The sequence below is a fragment of the Lagenorhynchus albirostris genome, chromosome 10, assembly GCF_949774975.1.
Source record: "Lagenorhynchus albirostris chromosome 10, mLagAlb1.1, whole genome shotgun sequence".
Classification (NCBI taxonomy): domain Eukaryota; kingdom Metazoa; phylum Chordata; class Mammalia; order Artiodactyla; family Delphinidae; genus Lagenorhynchus; species Lagenorhynchus albirostris.
In genome coordinates this window covers 90,484,921-90,501,888 of record NC_083104.1, presented here as the reverse complement: position 1 = coordinate 90,501,888, position 16,968 = coordinate 90,484,921, and the positions used below count along the sequence as shown (strand labels likewise).

The 16,968-nt window shown below is 37.9% G+C and overlaps 1 protein-coding gene across 10 annotated transcripts in view; it reads left to right on the top strand.

The window, feature by feature from the left end:
* The first annotated feature begins 4,271 nt into the window (after positions 1–4,271).
* Positions 4,272–16,968, top strand: part of RNF144B (ring finger protein 144B) — a 255,843-nt gene continuing 243,146 nt past the window's right edge. For 9 of the 10 annotated variants that reach the window (XR_009543046.1, XR_009543045.1, XR_009543043.1 and 6 more), the window contains exon 1: positions 15,883–16,151. The gene's annotated coding sequence lies outside the window, so the exon portion shown is untranslated. Of the gene's footprint in view, positions 4,311–15,882; positions 16,152–16,968 lie in introns of those variants that run through there. The other variant, XM_060163605.1, reaches the window with a different exon arrangement.

The window sequence follows — 16,968 nt, the reverse complement described above, 5'->3', positions numbered from 1 at the left end:
ATGCAAATGGAAATCAAAAGAAAGCTGGAGTAGCAATTCTCATATAAGACAAAATAGACTTTAAAATAAAGACTATTACAGGAGACAAAGAAGGACACTACATAATGATCAAGCGATCAATCCAAGAAGAAGATATAACAATTGTAAATATTTATACCCAACATAGGAGCACTTCAATACTTAAGGCAAATACAGCCATAAAAGGGGAAATTGACAGTAACACAATCATAGTAGGGGACTTTAACACCCCTCTTTCACCAATGGACAGATCAATCAAAATGAAAATAAATAAGGAAACACAAGCTTTAAATGATACATTAAACAAGATGGACTTAATTGATATTTACAGGACATTCCATCCAAAACAGCAGAATACAAATTCTTCTCAAGTGCTCACGGAACATTCTCCAGGATAGATCATATCTCAGGTCACAAATCAAGCCTTGGTAAATTTAAGAAAATTGAAATCGTATCAAGTATCTTTTCCGAGCACAACGCTATGAGACTAGATATCAATTACAGGAAAAAAAATCTGTAAAAAATACAAACACGTGGAGGCTAAACAATACACTACTTACTAACCAAGAGATCACTGAAGAAATCAAAGAGGAAATCAAAATATACCTAGAAACAAATGACAATGAAAGCACGACGACCTAAAACCTATGGGATGCAGCAAAAGCGCTTCTGAGAGGGAAGTTTATAACAAATACAATCCTACCTTAAGAAACAAGAAATATCTGTAATAAACAACCTAACCTTACACCTAAAGCAATTAGAGAAAGAAGAACAAAAAACCCCCAAAGTTAGCAGAAGGAAAGAAATCATAAAGATTAGATCAGAAATAAATGAAAGAGAAATGAAGGAAATGATAGCAAAGATCAATAAAACTAAAAGTTGGTTCTTTGAGAAGATAAACAAAATTGATAAACCATTAGCCACACTCATCAAGAAAAAAAGAAGACTCAAATCAATAGAATTAGAAATGTAGGAGAGGTAACAACTGACACTGAAGAAATACCAAGGATCAGGAGAGATTACTACAAGCAACTATGTGTCAATAAAATGGACATCCAGGAAGAAATGGACAAATTCTCAGAAATGCACAACCTTCCAAGACTGAACCAGGAAGAAATACAGAATATGAACAGACCAATCAAAAGCATTGAAATTGAAACTGTGATTAAAAATCTTCCAACAAACAAAAGCCCAGGACCAGATGGCTTCACAGGTGAAATTTATCAAACATTTAGAGAAGAGCTAACACCTATCCTTCTCAAACTCTTCCCAAAATAGCAGAGGGAGAAACACTCCAAAACTCATTCTAGGAGGCCACCATCACCCTGATACCAAAACCAAACAAAGATGTTACAAGGAAAGAAAACTACAGGCCAATATCACTGATGAACCTAGATGCAAAAATCCTCAACAAAATACTAGCAAACAGAATCCAGCAGCACAGTGAAAGGATCATACACCCTGATCAAGTGAGGTTTATCCCAGGAATGCAAGGATTCTTCAATATACACAAATCAATCAATGTGATACACCATATTAACAAATTGAAGGAGAAAAACCATATGATCATCTTAATAAATGCAGAGAAAGCTTTTGAAAAAATTCAACACCGATTTATGATAAAAACCCTCCAGAAAGTAGGTATAGAGGGAGCGTACCTCAACATAATAAAGGCCATATATTACAAACCGACAGCCAACATCATCCTCAGTGGTGAAAAACTGAAACCATTTCCACTAATATCAGGAACAAGACAAGGTTGCCCACTCTCACCACTATTAGTCAACATAGTTTTGGAAGTTTTAGTCACAGCAATCAGGGAAGAAAAAGAAAAAAAAGGAATCCAAATCAGAAAAGAAGAAGTAAAGCTGTCACTGTTTGCAGATGACATGATACTACACATAGAGAATCCTAAAGATGCTACCAGCAAACTACTAGAGCTAATCAATGAATTTGGTAAAGTAGCAGGATACAAAATTAATACACAGAAATCTCTTGCATTCCTCTACATTAATGATGAAAAATCTGAAAGTGAAATTAAGAAAACACTCTCATTTACCATTGCAACAAAAAGAATAAAATATCTAGGAATAAACCAACCTAAGGAGACAAAAGACCTGTATGCAGAAAATTATAAGACACTGATGAAAGAAATTAAAGATGATACAAATAGATGGAGGGATATACCATGTTCTTGGATTGGAGGTATCAACACTGTGAAAATGACTATACTACCAAAAGCAATCTACAGATTCAATGCAATCCCTATGAAACTACCACTGCTATTTTTCACAGAAGTAGAGCAAAAAAATTCACAATGTGTAGGGGAACACAAAAGACCCCGATTAGCCAAAGCAATCTTGATAAAGAAAAACGGAGCTTGAGGAATCAGGCTCCCTGACTTCAGACTATACTACAAAGCTATATTAATCAAGACAGTCTGGTAGTGGCACAAAAACAGAAATATAGATCAATGGGACAGGATTGAAAGCCAAGAGATAAACCCACACACATATGGTCACCTTACCTTTGATAAAGGAGGCAGGAATATACAGTGGAGAAAAGATAGCCTCTTCAATAAGTGGTGCTGGGTAAACTGGACAGCTACACGAAAAAGACTGAAATTAGAACACTCCCTAACACCATACACAGAAATAAACTCAAAATGGATTAAAGACCTAAATGTAAGCCCAGACACTATCAAACTCTTAGAGGAAAACATAGGCAGAACACTCTATGACATAAATCACAGCAAGATCCTTTTTGACCCACCTCCTAGAGAAATGGAAATAAAAACAAAAATCAACAAATGGGACCTAATGAAACTTAAAAGCTTTTGCACAGCAAAGGAAACCATAAATAAGACAAAAAGACAAGCCTCAGAATGGGAGAAGATATTTGCAAATGAAGCAACTGACAAAGGATTAATCTCCAAAATTTATAAGCAGCTCAGGCAGCTCAATATCAAAAAACAAAAAACCCAATCCAATAATGGGCAGAAGACCTAAGTAGACATTTCTCCAAAGAAGATATACAGATTGCCAACAAACACATGAAAGAATGCTCAACATCATTAATCATTAGAGAAATGCAAATCAAAACTACAATGCGATATCATCTCACACCAGTCGGAATGGCCATCATCAGAATGTCTACAAACAATAAATGGTGATGAGGGTGTGGGGAAAAGGGAACACTCTTGCACTGTTGGTGGGAATGTAAATTGATACAGCCACTATGGAGAATAGTATAGAGGTTCCTTAAAAAACTAAAAATAGACCTATCATATGACCCAGCAATCCCAGTACTGGGCATATACCCTGAGAAAACCATAATTCAAAAAGAGTCATGTACCAAAATGTTCATTGCAGGTCTATTTACAATAGCCAGGACATGGAAGCAACCTAAGTGTCCATCAACAGATGAATGGATAAAGAAGATTTGGCACATATATACAATGGAATATTACTCAGCCATAAAAAGAAACGAAAATCAGTTATTTGTAGTGAGGTGGATTGACCTAGAGTCTGTCATACAGAGTGAAGTAAGTCAGAAAGAGAAAAACAAATACTGTATACTAACACACATATATGGAATCTAAAAAAAAAAAAATGATAACCTTTTTGTCTTTAGATAAAAGTTGAAAGTCTTAACATATCAATGATAAGCCTCTTTGGGTTTAAGAACAACAATTAGGAATAAAGTTAGGATTGACTTTCTCTGATTATCTTTTGCTTTTATAATAGCTTGAACAAAGTTTTATTAGTGAGTCATTTTAGTTTTTCTTTTTTAATCAAATGTCTTGGCTAGCAATTTTTTTCTGCCATCAACAAAGCTTATCTGTTATCCATCTCTATACCATTACTCATGCAATTTCTTTTTCCCAGTGTCTCACACTTCTACCCATTCAGCTCTTCCTGTCCTACAGGGTGGGGCTCACAAAACTGCCTTCCTGGATCCTGTGGCACTGCTCTGACTTTTCCTACACCACTTGAAGTCTGATGTTTTATTTATTTTTATAGTCCCAGTACTTAGTAAAGAACCTGGTCGATAATAGGAGCTTACTGAATGTTTACTGAAGAAAGGAATGGGTGCTCTAATAGTGTGAGAGCATTGTACTAACGGAGGAAGACCAGAGGAGGCCGTCTAACCAGATGGGGGAGGAGTTAGGTAGAGGGAGGTGGCCCCAGAAAAGATACACCGTGAGTGACGTTTTGCGAAATGAGGAGCTCTTCATTCGGTGAGAAAGGTGGGGAAGAACGGCCTCGGCTAATGAAGGACCAGAGGAACTTGTGAGTGGGAAATTCAGAGTGCCTGAAAATAGCTTAGTATGGCTGGAATTTAGATGCAAAATGATAAGGGCAGAAGATGAATCTAAAAGGGTAGGCAGGTTATATGTTACTTTGAATTTTGTCCCAATTAAAATTATTTAGGGTATTAGCCAGAGTTACCTCTGTAATGTGCTGGGTCAATTGGATAATACCAGATGGGATTAGATCTCCTGAGGTCATTTGATTAGATGACTTATTATTTAATTAATTTTTTTGTAACAGTTATTTCAAAGGAAATGGATGGGCATATCGGTCTGTGTTTGAAACAAAAGTTTGCTGAAATTACAAACTGAAATCTTAGAAGTTTTAAGGGGTTCTTCTCAACTTAGAGGTAAAAATATTGGAGTCTTAATTTAATTCTAAATGGACTGTATCATGAGAGAAATTTATAGCCGAATTTATGTTTTAATGAGCCTTTCCTATATATCCATTACTAACCATTTAAAAATGCACGCACATAAATGTAGGTTATTTTCTGTAATCATGACTGTTGTGCAGATTAAAAGAGATAATGTATGCAAAATGCTTAGTATCAAGTACGTTGCCTGGCACACAGTAGATGCTCAAGAATGTAATCTATTTATTCCTCAAACACACCAGGCCTGAGGGAGTTTCCACTTTACCTTTATGAACTTTCAGGCAAAACTTTAAAAAAACAACTCCTTGCCTCCAAGTGTATCTATGCTGAAATATCTGCTAATTCTTTTGTAAGAGTTTGGAATTTCCTTGGTGTTTTTAAACAAGATTTCCTCTCTTAAATGTGCTCATTGTCTGCATCTTAGATCACCAAGGCTGATCTGATTTGAGTACAGAGTCTTCAAAGCTTTGGTGGGACTAAATATTTTAGCAGTTACTTGCATTTAAAATAGTACTAGCCCCTTTCACCTCCAGGTTTCAGTGAATCATGCTGAGGCACTCTTGACATACAAGACAAATGTGTTTCTCTTGGATTTGTAGATGGACAGCAGGTTTGCCTGATGCTTATTCAATGTCTGCTAATGCTGTGGAAGAATTGAGATGCCAGGTTGGAAAATGAAAACTTGAACCAGGTGCTTGCTGGGCACCATTCAGGAGTATTGCATGTCTTTGGTTTGTTTTGATTAAATTCCCAGGTGAAACAATCATCTGGCTGTTAAAAATAATTAATTGCCTTGTTTTCTACTTAGAGATGTAATGGTTCCAGATTTGCAAGTGAGAATTCTTGTTGCAACATGAGCTGTTGTTACTTCTGGGAGTTAGCCTTTAGGTGAGCAGGGCAGGTTACCTGGTCACATCACCTTTCAGGGAGTATTTCTTTGGCGATGTGCAGTTTTCCAAACACCAATGACTAGAAATAGAATTATTAACCCACTTGGCAAAAACAAAGCAAAACTATAACAAATATAAAAAGTAGAGTATTTTTTTGGATCACATTCCCTCAACATAATCCAATTAAATTAGAAATTAATAGTAAAAATATGACCCCCACCCAAACCACTTGGAAACTAAGAAACTCTCCCAGATAAACCTTTGATAAAAGAATGAAAAAGAAAGCAATAAAAAATTGGAAATACCCAAATCTTTAGGGCATAGCATATACCCTAAACTTTACTCAAAGGAGAACTTATAAAGGAAAACTTATAAAGGAACCGATAAAGTTTTAAAAGTTGGAATTAATGGAATGGAGAAAAAATAGATAAAACGGCTAAAGACAAAAAACTGGAAAAAGCAAAAACATACAACATTAGGAACGAGGAAACAGACACGACTACAGAAGCAGGAGAGTTGGAAAAATTATAAGAATTATACATGAAGACTATGTGCAAAACTCTGTAGAAACAAGTTTGAAAATATTGAAGAAATGGACAATTTTATAAGTAAAACATAAATGACCAAGGTTGACTCATGTAGAAAATTCAAACAGATCAATTACTATAGAAGTCCCAGTTTGTGCCAGTTGTTGTGTCCCATTTGGCATTGGTTCTGGACTTTATTTTTAAGGAAGTATTATTATCTTAAAATGAACTAAAATAAGATGAGATAGTAAGCCTCCACCTTATAACATCAGGTTTTACTATATGGTCTCCTCTAATAGCATGTGAGATGTATCTGTTGAAAAGAGTGCTTTTACTTTAACACACGCTTAAATGTGAAAGATGGTAGTATAACCCTGTTTTTACCCCCGGTTCTCTCCAAGTGCAAGTTAACTTACACCTCCCTTTGAAGAACAGCATGCAAAGCACTTACTGAGAAAATGAAATGCATTCCAACAGTGGTGGCTGAGAACAACTAACTCATTCCAGTCTTCCTGGTGGTGGGAGAAGTTCTTGATGTTGCTAACCTTGTCAGCTACTTGGTAGACCAGTTATGCCACGCTCCCCACTGTGACCTGCGAAAAGCAGGCAGCTGCCTCGCTGACCACTGGTGAGGTCGGTGGGAAGTGTAGAAAGTCTGACTCCTCCTGGTACAGCAGTTTTGTCATTTTTGTAGGGTACAAATCGATAGCTATTTATTTTATTGTTTAAAACTTTAACATTTATTTTGGGATAATCCCCTTTGGCAGAAAATGAACTAAAGAAGTACAAAGTTTAATGAAAAATTAAGTACTGAATTTCTGTTTCTTAAGAACGATGGTGATGAATGTATAATTCACACATCTACTGGAGCAGCATCCGTATCTACTTCAAAAATTTGTAATTATTTTAAGAATGCTTTGCCCAACCATTGTAAAGCAATTATACTCTAATAAAGATGTTAAAAAAAAAAAAGAATACTTTGCCCAGAGACCATGATTTAACACATGCAGTCACAGAAGGTGTCATTCTATTTCATTCTGTGAAGCATGGCTTTTCATTTAGATCAAATGACTCTTCTAAAACTATTCCACCCATTTTCAATGTTAAGTTTTCTTAGGCATGTAGAAAAGTGAAGTAATAGCTGTTAATCTGTTGGCCCCATTAGCAAAAGAGGAATTTTCACAGATTATGCTAGATTTATATAAATATTATCAGATTCTTCAAATAGAAATTCAGTTAAACTTTTTACCTGAATGGTTTAATTATTTTCATATAATTCATGGAATCAAAGTAAAGCTTTAGAATAGTTATTCTACTGAAATTTAAATATTTAATATTATTGTGAATTCTATTGTAAATTTGTTTTAAAACTATCATCAAAAATAAAATTACTTTTAAAACAGCTTTATTGAGGTAGACTTTATATACCAAAATTTCACCCGTTTTACGTTTGCAATTGGAAGACTTTTAGCAAATGTATACAGTTGTACAACCATCACTACCATACAGCTTTAGAACACTTCTATCACCCCAAAATTGCAAAGGGTGCTCCCTTTGCGGCCAATCCACACTTTGACATTCAGCCCCAGGCAGCCACTGAAAATGACTTATTTTTTAAAATACAAATAAGGATTTGGGTGGCACACAATGTCAGAATACATACAGTGGAATTACTAAAATAAGGAATCCACGGAGAGAAATTTGCACAAATAACTGCACATATAACTCAATATTTCTTTCAAGCAAACTGCAATAGAAATCATTGGCAAATTTTACAAATATTTTTCTACATTCACTAAGTAGTTGAACTACAACATTTTTGTGATGAAGCTGATGTTGAATATTAAAAAATCCTTCAGTGTACCGTATGTGTTTTCTCTTTTTTGCCGTCCACTGTCAATCAGATTTTAGAAATGTTTTGTGTCTTTGAAGAACTACTTCAGAATACCTTTGGCCTCGGAATCAACAAATCGATTATTGGAAGAGAATAGATTCAGGAACAGATCATTCAAAATACGGAAAACTGAATATTTGATACATGTTGCAGCCCAATTCAGTGGGAAAATCCTGGTTACCTAATAAATTGTTCTGCTTATAGGTAATTCTCTATCTGGTTAAAATATAACAGTAATTATCATATACTATTTAAAGATAATTCCCTGATGGATTAAAGACATTAAAAAACCCCAAAATCTCACAAGAATCTGGGGAAGCCCACATGTACAATCTAAACCTTGGGAGACCTCTTTAATCAAGACTGCAAACCCCAGAAGCTCTATGAGAAAAGGAAGGTATATCAGAATATATACCATCCGAAACCATTTCCTGGAAATAGTAACATAAAATAAATCAATAGAAATCAGCTATGTCTGGAAAAAAGTATTTTTAAGCTATATTGCAGGCAAAGTGTTAATGTGTATAATTTACAAAGAGCTCTTGTAAATAGACAGGAAAAACATGAATTACCCTAAAGCAAAATGAAAACTATGAATAGACAACAGAGCTAAGATAAATGGTTTGTGTGTGTGTGTGTGTGTGTGTGTTTAGCAAACATCAGTGTGATGAAATGAGCACAGAGGAAACGTTTAGAAGACACCATAGGCTGTTAACTTTGGTACATGATGTGAGTAGAAAGTGGGAAAAATATTATGACACTGTTCTCACAGACTACTCAGGGAGATAGACACATCAGTAATTTGAGTGCTGTGTTAAGTTCCATGGTTGGGGAATAAAGGGACCTGAGTTAGAGGAGGAAGGAAAGACCCATGATCTGAATAGAGACACTCTGGGCAGAAGAGTATTTTCTTTATTACTGGCCTTATGAGATCATTAACTATGTGCAACTAGTAACAGTGACTTTCATGAGATAAGTATAGTTTTGTGGGTCAGGTCATTAAAATGATTGTGGGACTTGTGGAAAAAGGCGCTTTGTAACACCGTGGAGCATGACTGCAATTATTGCTTATTTAAACTGATCTTTGTATATTTAATCTGAGTATGATTCCTCTCCAGAGGCCAAGGGGAATGAGAAGGATCCACTAAAGGAACACTGATTTGTAAGAAGGCTCTCTGAGATTTCATTTTGTTCGGGATGCAGGCATTGTTGCACAGAGTCTGGTTTTTGCTGCAATTGTTAATATCTACATGGAGGACTTTAGGTGGAGGGTGGTAGATATGGAAGGGAAATCGACTTTCCCAGGAGGGGATTTTTTTTTTTTTTTTCTCTTGTAGGATTCAGAATAGGATGCCTGCCTTTCAAGGTATGTGCATTTCTTCAACCAGCATTCACGGAGCCCTCGCTTCCATGCCCTTAACTTTGGTTTCTTTGATCTGTTGCAGATGATAGAATTTGTTAGCTCTCTCTGGCTCCTGGTTTCACTGGGGACTTTATGATTCACTGTTTTTCAGGAAGAGGGAGGAGATGAAGGAAAGGGAGAAGGCAGGAAAAGAAGGGAATCAGCCAACTACATCACAGAGAAGACTTAACTTTTTAAGGTGCCTTTCAAAATAAAGTCCCACTGGAAAACTCAACATTTATAATATTCCCAAGTATGGGTAATTGGATCCTTGTAGATTGGAATCTTAATTCCAAGAATGAAGTTCCTCATGATTTAAGGCAAGAAATAGTTGGACTTTTATTTCAGCTGAGTCCTTTTATCTATAGGATATGGGTACACAGCACTGAGTCCTTCATTTTCTACAAACCAATTGGTACATTGGCTGGGCTGATGATTTATGGGAACATTGGGGAATTTTTTTATTGATTGTCTGATATGCAAGAATTTGGAGGAGATGGTAATTTTAATAGAAGGATTAATGTAAATTTTGCAAACATAAGGATTCTCAAGATGATTTCATCTGACTTTCTAGTGGCGAATTTAAATTCAGGGCTAACATAGTCATTTTTTTCTAGAGTTAGGTGATGAACAAGAGTGCTGAATTCCATTTTCTCATCAGTCCATAACCCCAGCTTGCTAGTGGTGTTATATGTAGGATGTTAGGAGTCTTGTTGTTCAAGCCCTTCACCTCAGGTCATGATGGGCTCTTGTGTGGAATGATGGCAATGGCAGTATGAGATTATTCTGGTCAGGTTTTTCTTTTCAAATTTTTTTTAATTTAATTTTTATTTTATATTGGGGTATAGTTGATTTACAATGTTGTGTTAGTTGCAGGTGCACAGCAAAGTGTTTCAGTTATACATATATCCATTCTTTTTCAGATTCTTTTCCCATACAGGTTATTACAGAATATTGAGTAGAGTTCCCTGTGCTATTACAGTAGGTCCTTGTTGATTATCTATCTTATATACAGTAGTGTGTATATGTTAATCCCAACCTCCTAATTTAGCCCCTCTCCCCCACCTTTCCCTTTTGTTAACCATAAGTTTGTTTTTGAAGTCTGTGAGTCTGTTTCTGTTTTGTAAATAACTTCACGTGCATCATCTTTTTTAGATTCCACCACATATAAATGATATCATATGATATTTGTATTTCTCTGTCTGACTTACTTAGTATGATAATCTCTACGTGCATCCATGTTGCTGCAAATGGCATTATTTCATTCTTTTTTTTATTCCATTCTATATATGTACCACATCTTCTTTATCCATTCATCTATCGATGGACATTTAGGTTGCGTCCATGTCCTGACTATTGTAAATAGTGCTGCAGTGAACACTGGGGTGCATGTATCTTTTTGAATTATGGTTTTCTCTGGATATATGCCCAGGAGTGGGATTGCTGGATCATACGGTAGTTCTATTTTTAGTTTTTTAAGGAACCTCCATACTGTTCTGCATAGTGGTTGTACCAATTTACATTCCCACCAACAGTGTAGAAAGATTCCTTTTTCTCCACACCCTCTCCAGCATTTATTGTTTGTAGACTTTTTGATGATGACCATTCTGGTCAGGTTTTTCTTATTGGGTCCCAGCTGGTTTTGACTTGCTCTGTGAGATGTTGAGATGCTCTTGTATGCATGAAATAAACCAAAATAATGTTTCCAGCTTTTTGAAAACTCTTATTATCAAGTCAGATGTAGCTGGGTGATCATTTCTGGGTCATATTTTGACTTTCCATGTAGTTTGACTGTCATGCCACCCTGAACGAATCTCTGGCATAGTTTCTCTTATATTATTTTGTGATGTTTTTAGTCTTATTTTTGTATTGTGTCTTAGTCTTTGTTCTATACTCAATACCCTCAATAAATGTTGAATGTATGTATAAGATGAGCCCCATTAGATCCAACAGAAAAATGTGAATGAAATGGTAGCTCTAAATGGGAAATGACCAAATTGTCACTGGCAGAATACCATGACCTTTGCCTTAAATCTTTTCCCATGGAGAGAGAATTGCACCTGTTGCAGAAGATGGTTTCCCAGTGCTTGTGTTCTTTCATCTGATTTCTTGAAACTCAACAAATCATTAAAAAAATTTTTTTAAATGTTTTATCGCAGGATGTAATTAAGATGTCAAGTCTAAGGTGTGTGTTACTAACATATACTAAGGTAGACGAGAGAGTAATTTCAGTGGCATCAGAATGAATCTTGATATTTCTTTATATTAATTAATGAGAGTAATTCTTCAAAAAGAAATTCCATTGTTGATTTCCTTCTTACGTAGGACTACAATGTATGTTATATATAATCTGTTACATGTTATATAATATGGCATATATTACATAAGTATCTTACACATGCATATCTAGTAATCTAGTAATTATATTTCTATATTTGCATTTTGGCTATATAAGTATGTGTTAGATTCATCTTGGTCTTGCTTTTACATGACTTTAGGTATGTTACAAGTTAATACAATTCCTGTGGTTTGGATTACTTACCATTAATGCCAAGATTTTGTTTGCCTTTTCTTTAGGAAGGTCTGTGATTCAGATTAGGAAATTCTCTATTGTGATGAAAGTCAATATGACTGCAATCTCTGGTGAACAATTTATTATATTATGTCTATCATTGCTCAGAAAGATAAAAAAATACTTTTGTAGATTGAGGTGACTGGATTTTACTTCTCAGTCTGAGATATCAAATGTTACATCTACTTTTGTGGTCTGAGTGAAGCAGTTCCTTCTTAGGCTTATATGAGGGCTCCTCTTCTACCTACATTTTAAATAAATACTGGCGTTCCTTTGGGCTCTCTTTTCTGATCCCTTTCTTTTCTTTTTTTCTCTCCTTTTCCCTTCCTTCTAAGGTGAACAATGCTGACTGAGTTTCTTTTGTGTATCAGGCCAGGGCCATGCTGTACAGCTGAGCAGGTTGTGTACCACACAATTCTAGGAGGTGACATTCACTGCCCTACCTTCACAACTCATATAGTGCCATCAGACACTGTGCTAGCTACTTTACAAACCTCTCATTGAGCCTCACAACAACCTATGAGATGAATATCATCATTCCTATTTTATGCATGAGCAAACTGAGTTTTGGGTATGTTAAATAACTTGTTTAAGGTTACGTAATACTTGGTGGGTGATAGAGTGTGTATGGGTCGAAAGCCCCTTTGTCCCTCTACAGCTTGCAACCTTTTGTGGGTGACCTCAGCTCTTGGTAATCTCATCCGTGGTCACCACCTAAATGGTGGTAATTCCTAAAAGACCCTCTACTCCAGATCTCTCTCTGTTGACAGCCTACTAGACAAGTCTTCTATATGTCCCAGAGACACCTCAGATTCTGCAGGATTTAATGGAATCATTTTCCTTATGCTGCTCCTCCTTCATTCTCACTCTCAATTAGTGGTACCAGCAGCCTGGGCTCTTCTTTCTCCCTCATTCCCTACATCCAATCAGGTATCAAGTCCCATTAATTCTGTTTCTGAGCTCTCTCTCCATTTGTTCATTTCCTTTTCATGCCACTTGTCACTATGTTAGTTCAAGCCCTCATTCTTTACTTCTGAATGCATCTGCTCTGTCTGAATTATGAAAAGTGTCACCTAAAGTCTGACATCTCTAGGCATTTGCAGTGGCTCTTGCCTCTGACTGGTTCACCTTTTTCCACCTTCCCCACTTGGCTCCTTGACGTATCAGCTTTAAGTCACTTTCTCAGGGAAGGCCTTCCTTGATTCTTTTTACCAGCCCCTTTCCTTTAGTTAAATTCTTCTCTGTGCTCCCAAAGCACATCATGTTTCAGTCTGTTGTATCACATACATACACACCATAGTATCCTGATAATTGATTTGCTTGTCTGACTCCTTCCCTGGACTGAGAGCTCTTTGAGGACAGGGGCCGTGTCCAACTTATGTCTGTCTTCCTAACATCAATCAGCTTGTCTGGTAGGAGATCAATACATGCTTGAGAGGATGATGCACACTGTGGATTCATTAGGCAGATCTGAAAGAGTTTTGATTACCATAGCTTTGTAATATAGTTTGAAATCAGGAAGTGTGATTCCTCCAGCTTTGTTCTCACAAGATTGCTTTGGCTATCTGGGGTCTTTTGTGGTTCCACACAAATTTTGGGATTGTTTGTCCTATTTCTGTGAAAAATGCCATTGAAATTTTGATAGGATTGCATTGAATTTGTAGATTGCTTTGGGTAGGGTGGACATCTTTACAATATTAATTCTTCCAGTCCATGAGCACAGAATGTCTTTCTACTTATTTCTGTCCTGAATTTCTTTCATCGGTGTCTTATGGTTTCAGTATACAGATCTTTCACCTCCTTGGTTAAATTTTTTCTTATGTATTTTATTCCAGATCTGAAAGAGTTGTTCACGTAATACTATAGTGTTCTATATGTTTATTTAGTTCTATGAAAATTTGCATGCAGGGCTTCCCTGGTGGCGCAGTGGTTGAGAGTCCACCTGCCGATGCAGGGGACACGGGTTCGTGCCCAGGTCTGGGAAGATCCCACATGCCGCAGAGCGGCTGGGCCCGTGAGCCATGGCCACTGAGCCTGCGCGTCTGGAGCCTGTGCTCCGCAACGGGAGAGGCCACAACAGTGAGAGGCCCGTTTACCGCAAAAAAAAAAAAAAAAAAAAAAAATTTGCATGCAGATTTTATAAACTTGAAAATAATCAGTGCTGATATTATTTAATTATACAATATATTTTTCTTCCCATCCGCCATTTGCAGCAACAGGCAGCATGATTATTGCTTAACCCATGTTTTCATTCATATTAGCAATAGCTTCTTCCCTTATCCTGTTGACAAGAGATTATAACTTCATTGCATGGTAATTGAAAACGTGGACTCTGTTGAACTTTGGTTTAAGGCACCAGAGTTTTGTATTGACACTAATGAATAAAGTAACCTCTTAGAACGTGCTTTATCTTTCCTGATTCCTGTCCATCCACAATGGTCACTACACCAAGAAAATATCTTGAGATTGTTTATCCCAGAACCTAAGCTACTGTTAAATTTGAAGTTAGACATCCGTGGGGTGGTTTTCATTAACAAATACCTTTCTCATCTAACACAGCTTTAGGTGTCGTTCCAGCTCTGCCCCTGTCTGGTTCAAGCCGACCACTTAAATCTCCCTGGACATAAGTTAGGTGTCTGGACTTTAAAGTTAGGTGTCTGAACTAAACTAGCTAGAAGGACTTGTCAAGCTCAAATATCCTTCAGTTCTATTATTTTGGGTCTCCACTGTATGTTTTCTTACCATGTTATCTCCCTCGGCCTCCTTCCCTTCCTCCCCCACTAGTGGACTGGTCCTCCTGCCTGTCCTACCACCATACACAGAGATACACTGTGTGCTTCTGCACTTGGCGTTGACCTCGAGGTTTTCTTCAACGTGGAGAGCCGAGAAGCAGTTTGCTTGTGTCCTGTGGCACTGTGCCTACTGCTGATACTTCACTGGCATGCTCAGATTCCTTCCACAAAGGGCTGTGAGTCCCTTCCTTGTAGGCAGCACATTCCTGACTGTGGTTGCAAAAGCAGAGTGAGGGTGCAGAGTGAGCAGAAAGATTCCCGATCGGAAGAGCCACGTTTCTAAATGGGAATGTTCAACCGAGTTGGGACTGTGATTGTGACCTTTGGCGGATGTAGGGAGTGAGTAGGTATGTAATGTGTTATAAACATCACACAGACTAAGTGTTTGAGGTTTTGGAGTGAGGAAGGCGCATCCTAGTACCCCAAAGCTTCTGAATTACTTTGTTACATTTTCTTTAGCTGGAGTACAACCTGTTAGGTTACTGAACAGTTCCCCACATAATTTGTTGACAAAGCACTTCCAGCAAAATTATTGTTTCATAAAAGTGTGCCTGTATTATATGAGGTAAACTGAGACTGTCCTGATTTGATTTGCCTGCGATCTAATTTTATCATTAGATGCAAAAGGACAAATCAAGTACATGTGTTTTGGATGAAACATGCATGGGAAGTGTTTCTACAGAAACAGTTTTCCGGCAAGGTGGGAAGGCAGGTCTGGGTTGTTATAAGTAGGAACAAGAGACTTAAAGAGCTGGGAAGGAGGGAGACAGGCGTCCTGGGAGGACGCGTGCAGAGAAGCGTCAAGTTCTGAGAGCCAGTAGGTGAAGTGCCCCTGTCTGGGCAGAAGGAAGGACACTAGGGGCTGCTGCTGGCTACCCTGCTCGGCATTTCTGCAGCAGCCGTCCAAGAAGGACAAGAGAGAGGTCCTGCTAAGTGGAGCGAGTGCAGGAGGGCGGGACTGCTCGGGCGCACTGGCAGCCGGGTTCAGACAGGGTTAAGACCATCACCTGCAGTTGAAGAGCGACCCAGATGGGAAGTAGGAAGTGCCGCGCCTGAGCTTCCTGTATAAATAAACGCGCGGCTCCTGGGGCTGCTGCTGGCGTGCGGAGCCCCACGCTCTGCAAGGTTCCCGGGCATCGCAGCTGTGTCCCGAGGCAGGAGGCGGTTACAGGTACTCCTCCTCCGGCCCAGTAGGTCTGGGAGCCCGAGCCCTTGTGCAGTCCTACAGAGCGCGAAGCTGTCAGCGGCAGAGGGAGAGAATGGAACAACTCCTCTTCCCCGGGGTGCGAGCAGCCCCGGCTGGCGGTGAGCGCGAGGGAGTCTGCTGAGAAGCCCGGCGGCTGGGAGGAACGTAGCTCTCCTGCCAGGTAGGTTTAGCGAGCTTTTTAAACGCTGCAGGCATTGCAAGACAGCAGTGGGGTTGGACTAAGAAAAGAAAAAAGGACGAGAGACTATCTCTGATACCATGGTTTTTAGCTTTATTTTCTGCCTCCAGTGCTTAAAACGTACAGAACTGAATTCGTTCTGAATGCCTGAAACACCTGTTAACTTTAAAAAATAGATACCTTTGTAAAGGTAAAAAGAAACGTTTAATTTCTAATAAAACAGTCTCTTCAGAATGTATTGCAAAATTCCAGATTAGATCAAACCTCGCTGTGTCTTCAGCGGAGACCAAACTTGGCATAATCTCAGATGTTTGCCTTCTGCTATTTGGAAATGCACAGCAATACGTTGACATACCTAGATATGGATAAGATATTTTATTATCTGTGGGATCTTGGTCATATATTATGCTGTTTATTTTGTCGTGTAACTGCTGATAAAACAGGGTGAAACTCTGATCTTATATTGCTGTTCTCAAGTTTAAGTTAAAATGAAACCAATTCCTGTATCAGCAGACTAAAGGTATCTTTAGCTTACCCCTTCCAGGGTACCTTTTGTTTTTCTTACTAGTTTCAGGGATTCTGCTGTAAGTCTGCTCCTGAAGCATATACTTCTCACATTTGGATTTCTCAGAAATGATTTCCCCTTTCTGAAAAAATGTTCTGTCTTTACGCTTGCACTACAGTCTCGCTTTCTTATTTCTGTCTGCAGCACATATCTTTTCAAAACATTAGCTGGGGCTCACAATAGGACTAGCAGTGTTCTTCTGAACTGGCATTTCTGGAGGTTTATTTGAACGTT